General features: G+C 36.4%; 1 long non-coding RNA gene across 1 annotated transcript; it reads left to right on the forward strand.

Moving 5' to 3' along the window:
- The first annotated feature begins 15,129 nt into the window (after positions 1-15,129).
- On the forward strand, positions 15,130-16,630 carry LOC136495231 (uncharacterized). The gene is made up of 4 exons (XR_010768934.1): positions 15,130-15,572; positions 15,653-15,762; positions 16,294-16,395; positions 16,484-16,630. It is a non-coding gene; the product is annotated as an uncharacterized lncRNA (long non-coding RNA).
- The last annotated feature ends 3,868 nt before the right edge of the window (positions 16,631-20,498 follow it).

Below are 20,498 nucleotides of genomic sequence, written 5' to 3' on the forward strand. Positions count from 1 at the left end.
TGAAGCTTGGATTACGCGTCAGCACATGGAAACTTTCAGCGACTGGTTGTGAAAAGAATGTCAGGGTGATGAGAGTATTGATGAGCAATTGTATTTGTTGGCTAGGCAGCCATCGTGGCATATCCTCACATACAAAGGGTATGAGATAAATGGGAATACATTTTACACAGTAGCCCAAGATAAAAAGAGCACCAACCAAAATAGTGGTGTCCGCATAGATGCCACCGACCCTAATGGAAATAAATAAACATATTATGGCCGCATAGAGAAGATCTAGGAATTAAACTATGCAACTACTTTTAAGGTACCTTTGTTCAAGTGCCAATGGGTAAAGGCGACTAGAGGCAGGGTAGCAGTCGACAACTAGTATGAAATGACAACCGTGGACCTCAACAATATTGGGTACAAAGACGAACCATTCGTCCTTGCCAATGATGTGAATCAGGTGTTCTATGTTAAGGACATGTCTACAAAACCGAAGAGAGAAAAAAACAACAACGACCCAATCAATGAGCCAAAGCGCCACATAGTTTTTTAGGGAAAAGAAACATTGTCGGAATTGAAGATAAGTCAGACATATCAGAAGATTATGAAAAGGATGACCGAATTCCACCCTTCACAGTGAACAAAGACCCAAGCATCCAGCTAAATGATGAGGACACTCTATGGTTACGGCGCGATTATAACCAAGGGATATACATTAAGAAGAAGTTCACTACTGTGCCCGCTTGATATATATAATGATGTTTAATAGTATGTATTAGAGGTATTATGTAATAATTGTGAATTCTGAGATGTTTATTAGGTGTTTTCTTTTTTTCTATGTTTAGATTAAATTTGTGTTTGATGGTGGGATTTCCATGTCGCACAAAGCAAAAAGCAAAAGCAATGCATCTAATGTGAAAAAATTAGTGAAAAAATTGTTTTAGTCCCGGCTTAATATGGTGATTTATTAGACCTATTATGTAATAATTGTGACTTCAGATTTTTTTGTCGTGTTTTCATATTTTCTACGGTTTAAATGAATTTTCTGCTTGACGGTGGATTTCCCGTGGAGAATGTGTGATGAAAAACCAAATGATCAACGTTAATAAGATGTGAAAACTAATTTCCTATCAAAAAGCAATAGTTTTAATAATTTTAATCAAGTAGTATATTTTTGCATGGTGCAAATTATAATTATTATTTACACTAGGTTAAATATTTATACAGTAAAACAAAAGAGTTTAGGTTACAAATTTTTGTTGTGTATAATAATGCAAAACCAAGTCCAGAAATTTTTTTATAATTTTTTTGGATAATATTTTATTTATTAGGCAATTAATAACTCTCTGCATATTTATATAAAAGAAATATATAAAAAAAGGAAAAACTTCTAGAAACTACCAGAATGCCAACTGCAGCCCACCTTTACTCCCGGGTGGATCAACCACCTGGGACTAAAGGTGGGCTACGTTTTCGCGGCCCACCAAAAAATAACTTTAGTCCCGGGTCGTGGCTGCACCCGGGACTAAAGGTCTGACCTTTAGTCCCGGTTCTAACAATCACCCGGGACTAAAGGTCCTTTAGTCCCGGGCCATGGCTTCACCCGGGACTAAAGATCCCCTAAATATATATCGCCTCATCTTCTTCTCTGCCTCCATCATCTTCATTCGTCGCCCGAGAGCCACCACGCCGCCGTCGCTCCTCATCGGCTCCAACTGCCTCCACGCGCCTCTCCCATCTCTCGCCATCTCCGCTGGCGGCCTGGCTTATGCCTCTCCTGTTCGTGCGCGGCACCCAGACCCGGATCCATCGCCATCGTCCTTGCCCTCACCTAGATCTAATTTGGATCTGCCATGCCCTCATCGCCGTCATCGATCCTCATCCTCGACATCGCCAGCTTTGTCCCTGGCTCCACGCACTCGCACGCCTCGCCGTGCGCTCGTCGTCCTCTTCACCAGAGCGCTCGTCGTCGTCCCCTTTGTCAGAGCGCTCGTCGTCGTCCCCATCGCCACGCGCTCATCCTCGTTGTCCCTGTCGCCATGCGCTCATCCTCATCATCGAGAGATCACCTCCGGCCAGCAGCGCGCCTCAAGCTCGTCCTTCGTCCCTGGCGGCTGGCTCTACGTGCACGCGCGCCTCGTTCTGGCTAGCTCCACACGCTCGTCATCCTCCATGCTCATCGTCCTCGATCTCCTCACCGTGCGCGCTTGTGCTCGTGCTCGTCCTCACCATTGTGCTTGTACTCGCCGTGCTATATGTGAGCAACAGTGTGTGTATGAGTGTGTTTAGGGGTGGCCTTGAGGCACCTCCATTCTGCTTGTTCTGCGCCGCGGTCCTCAGCTCCATCAAAATCTATCTGATGACAGATTGTTTTTTTTCATTGTAGCCTCGCTCGATCCTAGGGAGCGAAACAAGTAGCTCATCATCCAGATAGACAAGAGGTCAAGAGCCATTTTAATTAGCTCTCTCATGGAAGCAAGCGAAATCATCTCGTCTCAACAAATCTGAAGATGCTCTGATTTGGTAAAGGAACCAAACACCGAGATTTGCTTGGAATCCTCGTTCAGCAACACAAATATATATGGTGTCGAGCAATAATGAAACCGAATACATATACCTACACTACACCCTTAGGGTATGCTTGGTGTACGTGTAAGCACGATGAATGTTTTAATTAGAGCCGGCAACCTCTTTTTTTGGCGTGAATTAATCCTTTTTTTACCTGGACCTGTCAAGTGACACATCAAAATCGTGTTACTCGATTCAGCGTTAGTTCTTGTTATTTGTTAACTAAACTGAAGTAAACACGCTACTATACACCGCTTCATCCCACCTTACATAAAACATCAAATCATGTGGGAGCACGTATGTGAATCTTACCCCACGGCTTTGCCACCATGCCACCGCGGCATTGAAAGCTCTAGTTTGGTTTTAGTTAATTGATGAAACCCTAAGTGCTAACCTAGTTTATCAAGATGATTATGAGATAGGTAGCACTTCTCCAAGTGATGAAGCAATGGCGAAGATCATGACAATGGTGATGGCATGGTGATGGTCAAATGCTTAAACTTGGAAAAGAAGAAAGAGAAAAACAAAAGGCTCAAGGCAAAGGTATAAAATGTAGGAGCCATTTTGTTTTGGTGATCAAGACACTTAGAGAGTGTGATCACATTTAGGATAGATAGCCGTACTATTAAGAGGAGTGAAACTCGTATCGGAATGCGGTTATCAAAGTGCCACTAGATGCTCTAACTCATTGCATATGCATCTAGAATCTAGTGGAGTGCTAACACCCTTGATAATATTTGTGAAAATATGCTAACACATGGGATTCGGCGCTTTTGGGAAAATGAAATGTCTATTTTCTATTGCGCTGGATGCAAAATTCTTGGTGGTTGGCACATTTGAGTAAGGGTGAAGAAGTTAGAGTTGAAATGGAGTTGGTCGAAATGATGCTGGCATCGGTCTACTGACCGGACGCTGGGTCACTCAGCGACCGGACGCTGAAGGGCTGCGTCCGGTCGAGCTGTCAGACGGCACAGTCGCTAGGGTTGAGCATCGGACGCTGGTCTGTGTCCGGTCAAGGTGGACCGGACGCGTCCGGTCGAAAAAACATGCCTCGGGGAGCTTACTGGAAACGACCGGACGCTGGAGCTTCAGCGTCCGGTCAGCTTCGTAGCCGTTGAAATCTGACGAACAGCGTTTGAAGCCGGTGACGCGTGGCGTCCATCGGGCGACTGGACGCTGAGGGCCAGCGTCCGGTCAGTATGACCGGAGCGTCCGGTCAGAGCGCGTTTTGCCCAGTGAAGGGGTATAACGGCTCTATTTGATGGGGGCTCTATTTATAGCCCCATGGCCGGCTCAAAGGATAACTCTTGCACATTTTCATTGACATAGCATCCTTGTGAGCTTAGCCAAAGCCCTCCTACTCATCTCCATCATTGATCCATCATCATTGTGAGATTGGGAGAGAATCCAAGTGCATTGCTTGAGTGATTGCATCTAGAGGCACTTGGTATTCGTGTTGCGCTGCGGATTTCGCTTGTTTCTCTTGGTGGTTGCCACCACCTAGACGGTTGGAGCAGCGGTGGAGGATCGGCACGAGTTGGTGATTGTTCGTGGCCGTCTCCGGTGATTTAAGGGGAGTTGTACCTTCCCTGGCGGAGTGCCGAAAGGTAACTCTAGTAAATTGCTTGTGTCATTGAGTTACCTCACTTGTGGGTCGGTTCTTGCGGTGTCCAATCGTGTGGATGAGGTTTGTGAAACACCTCTTAGCTGCCGAACCACCAAGTGTTGGTCGACACAACGGGGACGTAGTGTGTTGGCAAGCACGTGAACCTCGGGAGAAAATCGATTGTCTCTCTTCTTTGGCATTCTCCCGGTGATTGGCTATATATTCATCTTGTGATTGGTTCATACCCTACACGTCGGTATAATCACTCTACTCACTCATTTACATTCTTGCAAACTAGTTGATACAAGCTCTTTAGTGTAATTAGAATTGAGAGCTTGCTTTATTATTTACATTCATCTAGTTGAGCTCTTAGTGAGTAATTACATAGCAAGTTTGTGTGCCTAAGTATTCATTGCAACTAGAATTGTTGGATAGGTGGCTTGCAACCCTTGTAGAGCTAGAGCAAGTTTGCATTACGCTATTTGTCATACTAATCAAATTGCTCTAGTTGATTTGTAGATTTTTAAATAGCCTATTCACCCTCCCTCTAGCCATATTAGGACCTTTCAGGCATGCAGATGCAGGCGATGACAATTGACAATGATGAACATCGAGCACAAGCACTAATAAAATTCATGTCACCCTAATTATTATTTGCATGGTACAATATATAGTTGTAGAAATATATTAGAATCTTCGTCACAATTGAAAAGATTGTTTTTATTAGTGCTATGAATTTTTTGGTATATATATCTGAATTTTGATATATTGACATTAATGTTGATATATATCCTAATATCCTAAGCTTCGCTCCAAACCCTAACCCGGCCGAGCTCCGCTCTAAACCCTAACAAAGGCATAAATAATAACCTTGAATTCTATAGTTATATATATTTGATTCTTCATAATTAGGGTGGCATGAATTTTGATATATTTATATACACCAATGTAGATCAGGATATATATATATATATAACCTAATATCCTGAACTCGCTCCTAATCCTAACCCGGCCGAGCTCCACTCCAAACTCTTATATATATCCTAATCAAGTTCTGCGCATGCAAACCCTAACCAGAGCTCGACGTTATGCTTTGGAGACTTGAATTTTGAGACTTGTTATATATATCACTTGCCAATAAATATTTCTAGAAAATAAGAAATCAAAGTTATGTTTTGGAGACTTGAATTTTGAGTGTAGTTATTTAATTAATTTTAAGCACATGACTCGATCCATTTTATAGATATATGGTTTTTATTTTTTATAGATATATCTAGTGGTGTAAAAGCTAGATGACTGCCCCAAGAGACAACATAGATGAAGAAATGATGGATATTATCAACACCGGCACTCAATTTGCCGATGGTGACCAGCAGGATGTAGATGACGGGAGTCAATACCTGGCTCTTGAAAATAATCAAGAAAATATTGTGCAAGAAAATACTAGTGAGGTATATATATTTATATATATATATTTGAATATTATATATATATATATTTGAATATCTATCATCTATTATGTGTACACATGATATTAATTTATTCTTTTTTTATACGTAGCCCTCTGGATCGACGACCACAATGGCGAAAAGCAAAAATATTCGAGGCCCGAAAAAGTCATTGGAGGGGCACTACATAATATCGGAATTCAATACCGAGACAGGCAAACCACTTGGTCCACATGCAAGGAAATTCGTGCAACACTGTGGGTACCTTGTAAGGGACAAACTTCCAATCAGTGTCCATGAATGGAAGCAAAAGATCAATGAGCCTCATGTTAGTTTTGTCTCTAATCTTGATAAGAATTTAATTTGGGATGATATCCTTCAACATTTCACATTGCAAGCGGATGATTATGATGATATCAACGACGATGAATTGAAGGAGCTAGTTCAAAAGTGGGCTATGAAGAAGATGGCCACACAATTCCAGACTTAGAAGAAATCTCTATACACGAAATACATCAAGAAGAACCTAACGCCCAATTTCAATACTAGGGGCCCGCTCATGAAGTTGAGGCCCTACTGGAATGATTTTGTACAGTACAAGACATCGGAATAGGGTGAGGAACGGGTGAGAAAGAACCAAGAGAATGCCCGACAAAAGGTATACCACCATGGCATAAGATCAGGTGGCTACGTGACTACCATTCCCAAGTAGAAAAAATGGAAGCGGACATTCACTACAAGAGATTGGACCTTCTATGACAATTTTCATATGACAAAGCACTTTTTAGTCACAGAAATGATATGTTTATGACAATTTTTCTTTGGATGACAAGTGTTTGTGACTAAGTTATGATTTAGTCATAAACAACCGTCACCATGTGCCTTTCCCAATCTTTGTGACAATAGTTCATGACGAAAGTGATGGAATGTGATGGTCATAAATTAAAAACCATTTTCCCTATCTTTATGACAATAGTTCATGACGAAATTGATGGAATGTGATGGTCATAAATTAAAAATCATTATAAAACAATTAAAAATTGGGAGCTTCCTGTAGTGAGGAAGGATCGAACCCGCGCCCTCTAGCTTCCCAGGCAATGGAAGAACCACTGAGATACTAGCCTGTTGTTACATATGCTCTAATTCTTTTTTCTTTGTACATTTTCCATCCCTGGAACCTATGAGCACACGTATGGATGAAAATGGTACGGATATTTATTCGACCGTCCGTTCGACCGAACAAATATGAACACTTATCTGGATAGTTACTCGGATATCTGTAATTTTTTTTGGATACGGATAATAAAACGGATATCTTAGGCGGATATCAAATACGAATGTAATATCATCGATATCCGGCGGATATCGGATAATCCGGTTAAGTATCGGATATATCCGGATATTATTCAAACGGATATTATCCGGATATTATTCAAACGAGATGGAGAAATTTAAAAATCACAAATTTGAACCGTCCAAACTATCTCAAATGGAAAGTTGACCAAAACAACAATTGTAGATCTTTTCAATTTGAAGTCATTTAGAGTTCATAATACTAGAGTCAAAGTGTTGTTTTTTCATTTGACCAAATTTGACTTGGTCAAACTTGCTCAAATGAGACACTAAATGACCTCAGATGAAAAAAACTCTGAATACCAAGTTTGATCATCTAAGCAAGATCTACAATTGTTACATAGCTTATTTTCCCATTTGAGAAAGTTTTATCAAACACTAGTCACAAATTCTTAAATCTCATATAGACTTTCTAAAACTATATCACACACTTGTGAAATTTGAACTACATTTTGTTCAAACTTTCTCAAATGAAAAAATGGCCTATATAAGTATTGTATATCTTGATGAGATGAACAAACTTGGTATTCAAAACTTTTCAATTTGAGACAATCTAGGGTTCCAAAAACTAGTTTGTAGGCATCAAAATTTAAAAATCACAAATTTGAACCGTCCAAACTATCTCAAATGGAAAGTTGACCAAAACAACAATTGTAGATCTTGATGAGTTGAACAAACTTGGTATTCAAAACTTTTCAATTTGAAGTAATTTAGAATTCATAATACTAGAGTCAAAGTGTTGTTTTTTCATTTGACCAAATTTGACTTGGTCAAACTTGCTCAAATGAGACACTAAATGACCTCAAATGTAAAAACTCTGAATACCAAGTTTGATCATCTCAGCAAGATCTACAATTGTTACATAGATCATTTTCCCATTTGAGAAAGTTTTATCAAACACTAGTCACAAATTCTTGAATCTCATATAGACTTTCTAAAACTATGTCACACACTTATGAAATTTGAACTACATTTTATTCAAACTTTCTCAAATGAAAAAATGGCCTATATAAGGATTGTATATCTTGATGAGATGAACAAACTTGGTATTCAAAACTTTTCAATTTGAGACAATCTAGGGTTCCGAAAACTAGTTTGTAGGCATCAAAATTTAAAAATCACAAATTTGAACCGTCCAAACTATCTCAAATGGAACGTTGACCAAAACAACAATTGTAGATCTTGATGAGTTGAACAAACTTGGTATTCAAAACTTTTCAATTTGAAGTCATTCAGAGTTCATAATACTAGAGTCAAAGTATTGTTTTTTCATTTGACCAAATTTGACTTGGTCAAACTTGCTCAAATGAGATACTAAATGACCTCAGATGAAAAAACTCTGAATACCAAGTTTTATCATCTCAGCAAGATATACAATTGTTACATAGCTCATTTTCCCATTTGAGAAAGTTTTATCAAACACTAGTCACAAATTCTTGAATCTCATATAGACTTTCTAAAACTATGTCACACACTTGTGAAATTTGAACTATATTTTGTTCAAAATTTCTCAAATGAAAAAATGACCTATATAAGGATTGTAGATCTTGATGAGCTGAACAAACTTGGTATTCAAAACTTTTCAATTTGAGATAATCTAGGATTCTGAAAACTAGTTTGTAGGTGTCAAAATTTAAAAATCATAAATTTGAACCGTCCAACTATCTCAAATGGAAAGTTGACCAAAACAACAATTGTAGATCTTGATGAGTTGAACAAACTTGGTATTCAAAACTTTTCAATTTGAAGTCATTTAGAGTTCATAATACTAGAGTCAAAGTGTTGTTTTTTCATTTGACCAAATTTGACTTGGTCAAACTTGCTCAAATGAGACACTAAATGACCTCAGATGAAAAAACTCTGAATACCAAGTTTTATCATCTCAGCAAGATCTACAATTTTTACATAGCTTATTTTCCCATTTGAGAAAGTTTTATCAAACACTAGTCACAAATTCTTGAATCTCATATAGACTTTCTAAAACTATGTCACACACTTGTGAAATTTGAACTATATTTTATTCAAACTTTCTCAAATGAAAAAATGACCTATATAAGGATTGTAGATCTTGATAAGCTGAACAAACTTGGTATTCAAAACTTTTCAATTCAAGACAATCTAGGTTTCCGAAAACTAGTTTGTAGGTGTCAAAATTTAAAAATCACAAATTTGAACCATCCAAACTATCTCAAATGGAACGTTGACCAAAACAACAATTGTAGATCTTGATGAGTTGAACAAACTTGGTATTCAAAACTTTTCAATTTGAAGTCATTTATAGTTCATAATACTAGAGTCAAAGTGTTGTTTTTTCTTTTGACCAAATTTGACTTGGTCAAACTTGCTCAAATGGGACACTAAATGACCTCAGATGAAAAAACTCTGAATACCAAGTTTTATAATCTCAGCAAGATCTACAATTGTTACATAGCTCATTTTCCCATTTGAGAAAGTTTTATCAAACACTAGTCACAAATTCTTGAATCCCATATAGACTTTCTAAAACTATGTCACACACTTATGAAATTTGAACTATATTTTATTGAAAATTTCTCAAATGAAAAAATGACCTATATAAGGACTGTAGATCTTGATGAGCTGAACAAACTTGGTATTCAAAACTTTTCAATTTGAGACAATCTAGGGTTCCGAAAACTAGTTTGTAGGTGTCAAAATTTAAAAATCATAAATTTGAACCATCCAAACTATCTCAAATGGAACATTGACCAAAACAACAATTGTAGATCTTGATGAGTTGAACAAACTTGGTATTCAAAACTTTTCAATTTGAAGTCATTTAGAGTTCATAATACTAGAGTCAATGTGTTGTTTTTTCATTTGACCAAATTTGACTTGGTCAAACTTGCTCAAATGAGACACTAAATGACCTCAGATGAAAAAACTCTGAATACCAAGTTTTATCATCTCAGCAAGATCTACAATTGTTACATAGCTCATTTTCCCATTTGAGAAAGTTTTATCAAACACTAGTCACAAATTCTTGAATCTCATATAGACTTTCTAAAACTATGTCACACACTTGTGAAATTTGAACTATATTTTGTTCAAAATTTCTCAAATGAAAAAATGACCTATATAAGGATTGTAGATCTTGATGAGCTGAACAAACTTGGTATTCAAAACTTTTCAATTTGAGATAATCTAGGATTCTGAAAACTAGTTTGTAGGTGTCAAAATTTAAAAATCATAAATTTGAACCGTCCAAACTATCTCAAATGGAAAGTTGACCAAAACAACAATTGTAGATCTTGATGAGTTGAACAAACTTGGTATTCAAAACTTTTCAATTTGAAGTCATTTAGAGTTCATAATACTAGAGTCAAAGTGTTGTTTTTTCATTTGACCAAATTTGACTTGGTCAAACTTGCTCAAATGAGACACTAAATGACCTCAGATGAAAAAACTCTGAATACCAAGTTTTATCATCTCAGCAAGATCTACAATTTTTACATAGCTTATTTTCCCATTTGAGAAAGTTTTATCAAACACTAGTCACAAATTCTTGAATCTCATATAGACTTTCTAAAACTATGTCACACACTTGTGAAATTTGAACTATATTTTATTCAAACTTTCTCAAATGAAAAAATGACCTATATAATGATTGTAGATCTTGATAAGCTGAACAAACTTGGTATTCAAAACTTTTCAATTCAAGACAATCTAGGTTTCCGAAAACTAGTTTGTAGGTGTCAAAATTTAAAAATCACAAATTTGAACCATCCAAACTATCTCAAATGGAACGTTGACCAAAACAACAATTGTAGATCTTGATAAGTTGAACAAACTTGGTATTCAAAACTTTTCAATTTGAAGTCATTTATAGTTCATAATACTAGAGTCAAAGTGTTGTTTTTTCTTTTGACCAAATTTGACTTGGTCAAACTTGCTCAAATGGGACACTAAATGACCTCAGATGAAAAAACTCTGAATACCAAGTTTTATAATCTCAGCAAGATCTACAATTGTTACATAGCTCATTTTCCCATTTGAGAAAGTTTTATCAAACACTAGTCACAAATTCTTGAATCCCATATAGACTTTCTAAAACTATGTCACACACTTGTGAAATTTGAACTATATTTTATTGAAAATTTCTCAAATGAAAAAATGACCTATATAAGGACTGTAGATCTTGATGAGCTGAACAAACTTGGTATTCAAAACTTTTCAATTTGAGACAATCTAGGGTTCCGAAAACTAGTTTGTAGGTGTCAAAATTTAAAAATCATAAATTTGAACCATCCAAACTATCTCAAATGGAACGTTGACCAAAACAACAATTGTAGATCTTGATGAGTTGAACAAACTTGGTATTCAAAACTTTTCAATTTGAAGTCATTTAGAGTTCATAATACTAGAGTCAATGTGTTGTTTTTTCATTTGACCAAATTTGACTTGGTCAAACTTGCTCAAATGAGACACTAAATGACCTCAGATGAAAAAACTCTGAATACCAAGTTTTATCATCTCAGCAAGATCTACAATTGTTACATAGCTCATTTTCCCATTTGAGAAAGTTTTATCAAACACTAGTCACAAATTCTTTAATCTCATATAGACTTTCTAAAACTATGTCACACACTTGTGAAATTTGAATTATATTTTGTTCAAAATTTCTCAAATGAAAAAATGACCTATATAAGGATTGTAGATCTTGATGAGCTGAACAAACTTGGTATTCAAAACTTTTCAATTTGAGATAATCTAGGATTCTGAAAACTAGTTTGTAGGTGTCGAAATTTAAAAATCACAAATTTGAACCGTCCAAACTATCTCAAATGGAAAGTTGACCAAAACAACAATTGTAGATCTTGATGAGTTGAACAAACTTGGTATTCAAAACTTTTAATTTTGAATTCATTTAGAGTTCATAATACTAGAGTCAAAGTGTTGTTTTTTCATTTGACCAAATTTGACTTGGTCAAACTTGCTCAAATGAGACACTAAATGACCTCAGATGAAAAAACTCTGAATACCAAGTTTTATCATCTCAGCAAGATCTACAATTGTTACATAGCTCATTTTCCCATTTGAGAAAGTTTTATCAAACACTAGTCACAAATTCTTGAATCTCATATAGACTTTCTAAAACTATGTCACACACTTGTGAAATTTGAACTATATTTAGTTCAAACTTTCTCAAATGAAAAAATGACCTATATAAGGATTGTAGATCTTGATAAGCTGAACAAACTTGGTATTCAAAACTTTTCAATTTGAGACAATCTTAAACTATATTTTAAACTTGGAATGTGATGGTCATAAATTAAAAATCATTATAAAACAATTAAAAATTGGGAGCTTCCTGTAGTGAGGAAGGATCGAACCCGCGCCCTCTAGCTTCCCAGGCAATGGAAGAACCACTGAGATACTAGCCTGTTGTTACATATGCTCTAATTCTTTTTTCTTTGTACATTTTCCATCCCTGGAACCTATGAGCACACGTATGGATGAAAACGGTACGGATATTTATTCGACCGTCCGTTCGACCGAACAAATATGAACACTTATCTGGATAGTTACTCGGATATCCATAATTTTTTTTGGATACGGATAATAAAACGGATATCTTAGGCGAATATCAAATACGAATGTAATATCATCGATATCCGGCGGATATCGGATAATCCGGTTAAGTATCGGATATATCCGGATATTATTCAAACGGATATTATCCGGATATTATTCAAACGAGATGGAGAAATTTAAAAATCACAAATTTGAACCGTCCAAACTATCTCAAATGAAAAGTTGACCAAAACAACAATTGTAGATCTTTTCAATTTGAAGTCATTTAGAGTTCATAATACTAGAGCCAAAGTGTTGTTTTTTCATTTGACCAAATTTGACTTGGTCAAACTTGCTCAAATGAGACACTAAATGACCTCAGATGAAAAAACTCTGAATACCAAGTTTTATCATCTCAGCAAGATCTACAATTGTTACATAGCTTATTTTCCCATTTGAGAAAGTTTTATTAAACACTAGTCACAAATTCTTAAATCTCATATAGACTTTCTAAAACTATGTCACACACTTGTGAAATTTGAACTATATTTTATTCAAACTTTCTCAAATGAAAAAATGACCTATATAAGGATTGTAGATCTTGATGAGCTGAACAAACTTGGTATTCAAAACTTTTCAATTTGAGATAATCTAGGATTCTGAAAACTAGTTTGTAGGTGTCGAAATTTAAAAATCACAAATTTGAACCATCCAAACTATCTCAAATGGAAATTTGACCAAAACAACAATTGTAGATCTTGATGAGTTGAACAAACTTGGTATTCAAAACTTTTCAATTTGAATTCATTTAGAGTTCATAATACTAGAGTCAAAGTGTTGTTTTTTCATTTGACCAAATTTGACTTGGTCAAACTTGCTCAAATGAGACACTAAATGACCTCAGATGAAAAAACTCTGAATACCAAGTTTTATCATCTCAGCAAGATCTACAATTGTTACATAGCTCATTTTCCCATTTGAGAAAGTTTTATCAAACACTAGTCACAAATTCTTGAATCTCATATAGACTTTCTAAAACTATGTCACACACTTGTGAAATTTGAACTATATTTTGTTCAAAATTTCTCAAATGAAAAAATGACCTATATAAGGATTGTATATCTTGATAAGCTGAACAAACTTGGTATTCAAAACTTTTCAATTCAAGACAATCTAGGTTTCCGAAAACTAGTTTGTAGGTGTCGAAATTTAAAAATCACAAATTTGGACCATCCAAACTATCTCAAATGGAACATTGACCAAAACAACAATTGTAGATCTTGATGAGTTGAACAAACTTGGTATTCAAAACTTTTCAATTTGAAGTCATTTATAGTTCATAATACTAGAGTCAAAGTGTTGTTTTTTCTTTTGACCAAATTTGACTTGGTCAAACTTGCTCAAATGGGACACTAAATGACCTCAGATGAAAAAACTCTGAATACCAAGTTTTATCATCTCAGCAAGATCTACAATTGTTACATAGCTCATTTTCCCATTTGAGAAAGTTTTATCAAACACTAGTCACAAATTCTTGAATCCCATATAGACTTTCTAAAACTATGTCACACACTTGTGAAATTTAAACTATATTTTGTTGAAAATTTCTCAAATGAAAAAATGACCTATATAAGGACTGTAGATCTTGATGAGCTGAACAAACTTGGTATTCAAAACTTTTCAATTTGAGACAATCTAGGGTTCCGAAAACTAGTTTGTAGGTGTCGAAATTTAAAAATCACAAATTTGAACCGTCCAAACTATCTTAAATGGAACGTTGACCAAAACAACAATTGTAGATCTTGATGAGTTGAACAAACTTGGTATTCAAAACTTTTCAATTTGAAGTCATTTAGAGTTCATAATACTAGAGTCAAAGTGTTGTTTTTTCATTTGACCAAATTTGACTTGGTCAAACTTGCTCAAATGAGACACTAAATGACCTCAGATGAAAAAACTCTGAATACCAAGTTTTATCATCTCAACAAGATCTACAATTGTTACATAGCTCATTTTCCCATTTGAGAAAGTTTTATCAAACACTAGTCACAAATTCTTGAATCTCATGCATACCGAAAGTATGGCCCCACACAAAATCTTAGATTTCTGATCAATTTTTGGTCAATACTATATTTATTTTATGCTAAATCAGAGATTAAACATGGCCCAACAAAGAGCCTAATTGCGCTAAATAGGGAGATTACAGGTACTAAAATTAAATGCCTAAAAAATTACAAACTTAAATTTGGAGACGACTTAAAAAATATTGGGCTTAAATTGAACTTAAGTAAACAGAAAAGTATAAGCACTTCAAAATTAAACAAAACTTAATTTGTGACCTAATTCAGCCCAAGGAAAAGAAACTGTGTAGCCTAAAGGCCCTTTCGGCCTGCTTAACAACCCACGTGGGTTTTTCAGACTCTCAACCTGGGCTTGGGCCTCACTTTCGCTTTTGGGCCACTAACAGCCGCAGGCCTGTTAAGGCTGTGGATGATCAGAGCCCTTGATCTGAATCCAATGGCCGAATTTGGTGCCACTCGAATCAAAACTAGCTCCACGGCCAGCCACCCCAAACCCTAACTCCCTTCCCTTCCCTTCCCTTCCCTTCTAGACGCGTGGCCGCCGCAAGGAGAGAGAGAGAGCAGGTGGGCGACGATGACTCGGTGGCGGCGGCGGACACGGACGTCGAGCTGCTTAATCGGGCCTGGCGCAACAAGAAGGCTAAGCCGGAGATCCTCCGCTTCGACTCGCCCCTCGAGTCGTGTGCCCACGAGCAGATCCAGCTCCATGTACGCTTGTCCTTATCCGTCTTCTCGATCGCGTTCCTCCGTTCCACCTCCTCCTTCGTCGATCTCTTCGCCGCGAGCGCTCGGGTTACTTGCGGCTCTGGATCTGACCGGTGTTCCCTCTCCACATGTCGTTTACAGGAGGAGATGCTCGACGACTTCGCCGATAGTGGCGACTGGCGTCGACGACCTAGTGGTGTGGCTGCTGCTGATCGTGAAGTACACGATGCATATCTCCAGGTCCGACAACCTCCTCAGCCGCCTGTCGCTGCAGGAGCGCCGCTTCGCCAAGAGGTACCTTCTGACTGCGCTTGTGCGTCTATGGCAGTTGCCACATTCTGATGGGCATGGATTTCTCGTGTCTACTCTGTCAGAAGTTGCGTGGAGATCATGGAGAAGCATCTGGAGTAGTTGTTGTCGAAGCTCCTGTGCGGCTATGGTTCGGTTACTAGGCAGTCGTTGTCCAGCACTGAGGATGACATGGGTATATTCCCTCCACTTCATCTCCCAAATTAACCCAAATTACCGTGTTCCTTGTTCCTTCCTACTGTTGCTGCTATACCGTTCTTATCGAGTTCTTGTTGTACTCAGCTTCAGTCAAGGGTGTGTATGGTCGGTAGAAATTTTTGCCGTTTCAATTTCAAGTGGGCAGCCTGGCATGTATCCTTGGGGACTCTGATCGTTAGTTGTGCTCAAAAGTTGAGTTACTACATAATAAAATTTAGTTGTCAAATTAATCAGGCTGTCAAATTATAAAGAACATATGTGTGGCCATATGTGTTTGTCTGTGCAAGTTACTAGCGAATTATCTGCAGAGTTGTATCAATTAAAATCGTACATATGATTGCTAATTATCTGCAGAACTAATAAATAAATGCATTGTGCCTCAACTAGCTAATTATTACCAGTAGTGAAGTACTGACCGATAGCAAGGACACACATTGCTGTTAAATTATTGTTTCAACTGCTGTTAACTTTCTTTTTCAAATGTTTAAACTGTTGTTTACATGTCCAGAAGTCTAAATTTAAGGATGACCCACCCACTGCGATTGACTTCTTCAAGGCCACACATTGCATCAGCAAGACATGTTATAGTGAGGATGCACAAAAAGCTATTGTGAGTACATCTTCCTGTCTTTTGTACTGTGTGTGATGGACAAAAATTGGAATGCGAGAATCCTGACTTGCTTTTTTTTCCATGCTAGTCTGAAATGGAGGACATCGCTGCTCAAGCACCACAAGAAGAGCAAGTGAACCTGTGGGTGAACTGTTGGTGATCTGTTGTGTATTTTGATGATGTAATTCATTTGTATGGCTGGTGAATGGTTATAACTGTTGTAATGAACAATCAATTCTGGATTAAATAATATGTTTGGATGTCTAATTATTATTGTTATTAAATTGTATGTGGTTTATTATATGGGCTTGGGCCGTAATATCATATGCAAACTGGGCTGGAATACTATTGGGCCAGTATGGCAAAAAAACTAAAAAGGCTGACAACAATTGGGCCAAACAATGGCCGGCCAGCACATGGGCCAGTTGGGCTCAGTTCAATTATAATCGTAAAAACCAGCCTATGGGTCAATTGGACCAAATTCATTTTTATGACAATTATTTTTGTCATACTACCTGTGCCATGTCACACGCCACATCAGATCCCTGGACACTTGTTATCATCACGTCAAATATGTTATGACAAATATAGTGATAAATATCGTTGTCATAACCTGGTGACAAACGTGCAATTGTCACTAAGATTAATGACAACTGGGTCTGTTAGTCACAGAAGGGGGATTATGACCCACCTTCTATGACCACAGCCATATCATCACTGCTGTGTCATAGAAGGGGTACAATGACAAGAAAAAGACTATAATTGTCACAATCAGTTAGTCATAGAAGGCTTAACCTCTTGTAGTGATTCTTGCCAAGGGTATCACACTAGAATCACTCAATTAGTCCAAACATGTGAAGAATTAGTTTTTCACTCATGGGGGAAGACTGGACCTAGAGACCGAGAAGCTGATTCATGGCCCAAAACTCGAAAGAGCAACACAAAGATTTTCTTATGCTCTACAAGCTAAAGCTATTGGTGCATTCAGGCCCAACAGAGAGAAGGATGAACTGACGTATGCCATCGGGACTGTTGAACACAGTGGTCGAACGAGAGGTTTAGGATGGAACATTTCTTGGAAGCATGGTTTCTCTAACGACAGAGATACCTATAGAAGCCGACAGAGAAGGAAGGATGAGGAAGCAGCGCAGATCAGCAGGTTGGAGGAATATGTTCGTGAGTCACAGGAGGCGTTGCTTCAAGCACGGGAGCGTGAAAAAGACATGCAAGCTATAATGCAGGATGAAATCATAAAGCAAATGCAAATAGCAATGAGTACCCAAAGGCAAGCATTAGATCTAGGAATCAACATTAATATTAGCCCCCCTAATCAGTTGAAAAGCAGCTGCCACTACAAGAAATTCTTCTTTTTATGACAAAATCCCTCATGACGAGGCCTGTTTTCGTCATATAATGTAACATAATATGACGAAAAGTTATGTGTTGTCATAAAATTATGAGACCCAAAAGTATTTATGACGACATTGTTTCTTGTGTCACATAAAGGTAGCAAGTTTCGTCACAAATTGTCAGGCGACAGGAGTCGGTTGACGGTTGTGAATTTATGACGATTTATACAATTTTTATATGACGACAGTAGACCGTCACTGAATGTTTTATCAAATATGACGACCCCCAATGTCATAAAATACCCCAGTATGAGGTGAAGCCTTGACCCATGACAGTTGGGCTCGGAGCTTGGCCTAGGCCCATGTAAAAATGTAGAGGGGGCCTAGGTGGAAGGAGGCAGGCCGAGCCTAAAATAGAAGGCCCGAGAGATGTTTTTTTCTTTTTCTTTCTTTTTTAAAAAAAATTATAAATCACTTGTTCATCATGAACAAGAACGATTTCTCTTTTTAATTTCTAGTTAAAACTTGTAACTAGTCTTTCTCTCACATATTAACTCCAAATGTGATGATTTTTTTCCTAAATTTTTCTAAAATCATTATCTATCAAGTTAATGTATTGATTTTGGTCATCTTTTCATGTGACAAAGTTTGACCAATTCGAATTTTAAATTTTAAAAAAATGACGACTTCAAACTAGATTTTGAAACCTGAAATGATTTCAAATGAAAAAATTATATACATAAAGGTTGTATAATTCATCAAGATCTACATTTTTTTATTTTGGTCATTTGTTCATCCGATAAAGTTATAGTAAAGTTGTTCACAAATTTTACACATCTCTCTTATGGTTTCATAAACTACGAGACAGATGTGTAAAATTTGTGAACAACGTTACTATCACTTTGTTGAATGAACAAATGACCAAAATGAAGCTTGTAGATCTCAATGAGCTTTACAATGTTCTTGTTGATGACTTTTCATTTGAAATTACTTAGTACCCTAAAATTATGTTTGAAATTCTAATATTTTGAAATTTAAAATTCAAACTGTTCAAACAAAGTCATATGAAAAAATAACCAAAACAAAGAAGGTAGATCTTGATGAGTTGTACAAACTTGGTATTCATGACTTTTCTAGTTGAGACCATCTAGGGTTTCGAAAACTGGTTTGGGGCTGTCAAAATTTAAAAATCCAAAATTTGAATTGTTCAAACTTTGTCAAATGAAAAGTTGACCAAAACAACAAATGTAGATCTTGATGAGCGTAACAAACTTGGTATTCATGACTTTTCTATTTGAAACAATTTAGAGTTTCAAAAACTGGTGTCAAAGTGTCATTTTTTTAAAATTTAAAATTTGACTTGGTCAAACTTTGTCAAATGAGACACTAAATGACCTCAGATGAAAAACTTTTGAATACAAAGGTGTTATAACTCATCAAGATCTACAATTGTTATATAGGTCATTTTTCCATTTGAGAAAGTGTTAGTAAACACTAGTCACAAAATCATGAATCTCACATAGAGTTTATGAAACTATATAAGAGACTTGTCAATTTAGAACTAAACTTTCCTAACACTTTCTCAAATGCAAAAATGACCTATATAACAATTGTAGATATTGATGAGTTGTACAAACTTGGTATTCATGACTTTTCTAGTTGAGACCATCTAGGGTTTAGAAAACTGGTTTGGGGCTGTCAAAATTTAAAAATCCAAAATTTGAATCGTTCAAACTTTGTCAAATGAAAAGTTGACCAAAACAACAAATGTAGATCTTGATGAGCGTAACAAACTTGGTATTCATGACTTTTCTATTTGAAACAATTTAGAGTTTCAAAAACTGGTGTCAAAGTGTCATTTTTTTAAAATTTAAAATTTGACTTGGTCAAACTTTGTCAAATGAGACACTAAATGACCTCAGATGAAAAACTTTTGAATACAAAGGTGTTATAACTCATCAAGATCTACAATTGTTATATAGGTCATTTTTCCATTTGAGAAAGTGTTAGTAAACACTAGTCACAAAATCATGAATCTCACATAGAGTTTATGAAACTATATAAGAGACTTGTCAATTTAGAACTAAACTTTCCTAACACTTTCTCAAATGCAAAAATGACCTATATAACAATTGTAGATATTGATGAGTTGTACAAACTTGGTATTCATGACTTTTCTAGTTGAGACCATCTAGGGTTTAGAAAACTGGTTTGGGGCTGTCAAAATTTAAAAATCCAAAATTTGAATCATTCAAACTTTGTCAAATGAAAAGTTGACCAAAACAACAAATGTAGATCTTGATGAGCGTAACAAACTTGGTATTCATGACTTTTCTATTTGAAACAATTTAGAGTTTCAAAAACTGGTGTCAAAGTGTCATTTTTTTTTAAATTTAAAATTTGACTTGGTCAAACTTTGTCAAATGAGACACTAAATGACCTCAGATGAAAAACTTTTGAATACAAAGGTGTTATAACTCATCAAGATCTACAATTGTTATATAGGTCATTTTTCCATTTGAGAAAGTGTTAGTAACCACTAGTCACAAAATCATGAATCTCACATAGAGTTTATGAAACTATATAAGAGACTTGTCAATTTAGAACTAAACTTTCCTAACACTTTCTCAAATGCAAAAATGACCTATATAACAATTGTAGATCTTGATGAGTTGTACAAACTTGGTATTCATCATTTTTTCAGCTGAAATCATTTGGGGTTTCAAAATCTTGTTTGCAGTTACCCTTTTTTTT

The sequence above is a fragment of the Miscanthus floridulus genome, chromosome 12 (genome assembly GCF_019320115.1).
Source record: "Miscanthus floridulus cultivar M001 chromosome 12, ASM1932011v1, whole genome shotgun sequence".
NCBI classification, from domain to species: domain Eukaryota; kingdom Viridiplantae; phylum Streptophyta; class Magnoliopsida; order Poales; family Poaceae; genus Miscanthus; species Miscanthus floridulus.